Genomic DNA, 4,457 nt, shown 5'->3' with positions numbered 1-4,457 from the left:
CTTATTGGTCTTCCATACCTCTTGCCCTGGGATGTGGCACTTCTGACTATGCATTTCCCATGATAAAGTTACAGAGCCTCGAAGCAAGGATTCTCTATGAATGTGTAGGAGAGGTAGGGTCTTAATCCTAGACAGGTGGTCTGTCCATACACTGGGCCTCAAGTTCTCTTGTTTTGAGGTTAAGAGTATCTCATCCCATGCTGGGATGATCTTCGCTCTCACTAATGTTGTCAAAGACAGCACCATTTGGCTCCAAGCTCTATTAACCGATGGGTCTGACCTTATGAGTGACGAAGCTTCATGAGATTTTATATCATCAAAGAGAGGGTTGTTTTGCACCAATTTTCCCAAACATAGTTGCATGAATGTGTGGAATTACTATGCTGGACCCCCTTGTGAATAGAACTCCTTCTTTTTTTTCCCTCTTTCTTTTTTGCAAATGTTATGGCCATATGCTTTAAGATGGTATGGCCGTACGCTTTGTTAAGGGCACAGGTGTATGAAGATGACACGGATGTGGCTTCAGAGAAGGAACGGATGTGTGCTTGTGAATGATGAAGGTACGGGTGTGGCGGAGTTGACGCGAGCGTGATAAGCAGATGGTACAGGAATGGCAAGGTTTCCTCGGGTGTATGCTTTAGAATGGAGAGATGGTACAGATATGGCAAATATGGCATGGACGTATGCTTGTTGTAGCTGCGAGAAAAAAGATGGAATGGTCGTGGCAAGGAAAAGGGAATGGGAGTACACTTTAGAAAGGAGAGATACTACAGGCATGCAAATATGGCATGGATGTACGCTTGCTGTAGCCAGGGAAAAGAGATGGAATGAACATGGGAAGGAAAAGGGAACGAGCATGGCATGTTGGAACGTGCATACGCTTTAGAAAGGGATCAACCATGTGCTTGAAATGGTACATGCGTATGCGTTAGATAGGGAATAGCCGTGCACTTCAAATGGTGCGGGCGTACGCTGTAAATGGTATGAGCATGCACTTCAAATGGTATGTGTCTCACATTGTTTTCAAGATGATGGATGGAACAATTGCCAAACCTATTGGGATGTTACAAGACCTTAGGAGGATCAAGGTGTTAAAACATCGCCGGGTGAAGCATACCTTCATTGTGATGGATTTCTCCAAACAACCAGCATGTGGATTTAATACTTGGAGACCTTAGACTATGATTTTATTAATCATAGTTCACTTAGATAATCTTAGGAACTCAAGTAGTGTGTGGACTAGGTCCACTAGGCATTGCAAGTGGATGCAATTGGCATGGCATCTTTCTCCAAGAGCCTCCTTCTCTCCAGGTGTATAAATACCCCCTTGCCCTATGTAGATGTACACTTCTTATTATATCCCATGTGGTGGACTCCTTTGTGGTGGAGAGTGATACGGTAGTTAACCTTTGTGGTACCAACACTCTTGTCATATGTCTATCTTTTGTGCAAGTCTTGTTTCACTCTCATATAGCATCTTGTGCTAGGGACAAGTCATCTATGCTTGGTCTCACAAGCTTAAGACGGGCCATTTGTTGGTTTACTTTATTGTCTATTTGGGTTTAAGATTCATTGCTAAACCAAGTAGATTGAAGATTGGGTTAAGCTCTTGCTTAGTCTAAAAAGCTTACTAATCTTTTCACATAGTATCAGAGCCCCCTTCTTGGGAGTGTTCCTTGTCATAGTGGGAGAGATAGAGCATTTATGAATTTGTGTTATGGGCAAACTCCTTATGTTAGAGTGCTTTTTCAATTGTTCTTATATTTAGAGTGATTAAGACTTCCAAGTATTTGTGTGAGAGAGGGATTATAAATCTTTGTGATTATCTAGTGAGTATTGTATATCTTCTTATTCTATTGTGCGTGGCAAACATAGAGTGAGAGAGGGAAACATAGAGTGAGAGAGGGAAAGAATAGAGTGAGAGAGGGATTATAAATCTTTGTGATTATCTAGTGAGTATTGTATATCTTCTTATTCTATTGTGCGTGGCAAACATAGAGTGAGAGAGGGAAAGAATTTACTAGAGATGTATCATTCTCATCAATTTTTAATTATTCTATTGTGCGTGGCAAACATAGAGTGAGAGAGGGAAAGAATTTACTAGAGATGTATCATTCTCATCAATTTTTAATTGGCACAATAGAAAAGTAGAGTTCTTCAAGCATTTTTTGTGAATCATAAGAAAGAGACAACTCTATTCTTTGGAGTGAAAGAGAGGTTGCTTTAGTGTTGGAGAGAGTGACAGAGGTGAGTAATCTTAAATACTTTGTGTGTGAACTCCTATATAATGGAGTCTGCGAGAGAGAGAAAGAGATTCTTTTATGTGAAAATTTCTACGTCAAGCACAATCTGTGTGAGGAAGAACGGAGATGATGAATCAATTGACAAGCCCTTTGTGAGCAGTGCAAGTTCTTTACAACAAGGTAGAACCTTTTTTTCTTTGGGAGGCAACTCTTGTAAGAAAAATCCAAGTTGCCAATGGTGAGTCGATAGATTTGAGGTGGCCATTTTTGTACGCGTTTGAGCAGTAGCAGGCTTACTCCAATGCAAGTAGTAGAGATTTTTGCTTTGTGAAGGGTCAACATTAGCCTGGGGAAAAGCTAGTAACAATTGTGCTTTCGATGTGACCAACTGAAAGAGGTGCTAGCAAAGAAGTAATTACCATCTTCTCTATGTGGGAAGTTGAAATGCCCACTTTCTTTTGAGCCTGGGGTCCCTGAAAAATGGTGTAGTAATCAGCTTTTGCGATTTGGCTTTTAGTGAGCTGGATTCTAGCTATGCATGATAGCAATAAATAGCCTTATTAAGGATTATTAGTGGTGGATTTTTGGCGTGTATGCAAATCAGTGCCTGGGAGTGCAAGTGGCGACCCTAAATTCAGTCGTCGTGATTGGTTGAGTTGATACTATTTAGGGTTGATTCACAGCTCATGTTGATGCTTCAAAACTTTTCATTAAAGGTGGATAAAGGTGTCTTATCATTTTTGGGATTTACTTGATTATAATCATTTAGCCATGTGCAGCAAGAGAAATCCATTTCTCTTGACCTGAAAAGAAAACATTCAAACATCCTAGAAAAAGTTGATTCTTTGGAGGTTAAACATTCTCTTTGTAATTGTTAGTTTGTATGCGCCTTTCTCATCTGCATTTTAGAAAAAAACATTCTTGTGTGGGTTAGTTTGTGTGTATATTTCCTATAAGTATGTACATATTTCCTATAAGTATGTACATATGTACAAGTACACATTTTATGGTGTTAGCATTTTTCAACAAGATCCCTTTGCATATCAGCATGAAGAATTGTTGTGGAGTAAAGACTCTAGGAGCCAAAGATATAGAAGTTGATAGAGATGCCTCCCTTCCTATCTCATGTCATCCTTAGACTTCATGGAGACTATTCTTAGGAGTACACCTGATTACCACTGGTAGTCAAGGATTAAAGGTGGCAAGAGACTTTCACACACATAGATTGGACTATCAAGTTCTTGGAAAGGTGGTGATGTTGATGCAAGGACTTGTTGATTAGTAGTCCTTTCTTCCACTGGTGGGCTTTCTATAGGTACTTGTGTAGATGGAGCCTGCCTTGCTAATGTGCATTCCATCTTGTTGATAGTCCAGGAAACCAAATCTTTTGTGAGAAATTGGTGAGGAAGGTTTGATTTTGATTTGGTTCTTCCCTTTGATGATTTTGGCACAGTGAGTGGACAAGATTGAGGATCAACTCATAGATGCTACTTTTTTTGAAAAGGTTATGGTCCTTTGCTTCCTTTTCGGCACCCAAATCCACGTAGTGGCCCTGAGCTTGGAGAAGACAAGTTGGAATCCATCAAGAGGGTAACCTATGGTTTGGATTGATTTTTGTTGTGGTGTCTACTGGATTTGTTGATAATGGATTAGCAAGCGAGAATTGGTGGAGAAGATTTAGGGACCCACTTAAGGGTTAATTGTGGCTTTCCTTGCTCATGCCTTGTTGGTGGTATAGTCGATTATTCTTTATAGAGGTAGATGCACATGTGGAGCTTGAAGATGAAGAACCTTGTGGGTGAAGTGGATGTCGATGTTGAGGAACATTGGATTGTGTCAATGTTGTGGCTTTTTCCTTGCGACATTCAAATGCTTGCTATTGGTCCAACGTATTTGATGTGGAGGCTAGTGTGGAGGCAATGTTCATGGGGTGTAAAAGTGTAGAATTAGGGTAAGAAACTCCTTGTGGCTCAATCAATTCCTTATTGAGCCTCTATCATCCAAAACTATATACAAGAACGACATGATCTTTTAAAGTTCCTATGTGGGCATGACCAAAAATCTACCAACTCTTGAAATATCAAGCTCGTATACAGCTGGAGGATAGCACATGGGTGCTGACAGAGTGACAGTATGGTAGATAGATATCGTGTGGTGTGTTTATGACCGCGTCCAGCTGGTCATGTGTGGTGTGGACATTACATTAGGTTTACT

The sequence above is a fragment of the Cibotium barometz genome, chromosome 14 (assembly GCF_041138505.1).
Source record: "Cibotium barometz isolate CiBa-2024 chromosome 14, ASM4113850v1, whole genome shotgun sequence".
In the NCBI taxonomy this organism is placed as follows: domain Eukaryota; kingdom Viridiplantae; phylum Streptophyta; class Polypodiopsida; order Cyatheales; family Cibotiaceae; genus Cibotium; species Cibotium barometz.
Note: the sequence above shows the minus strand (reverse complement) of the source record.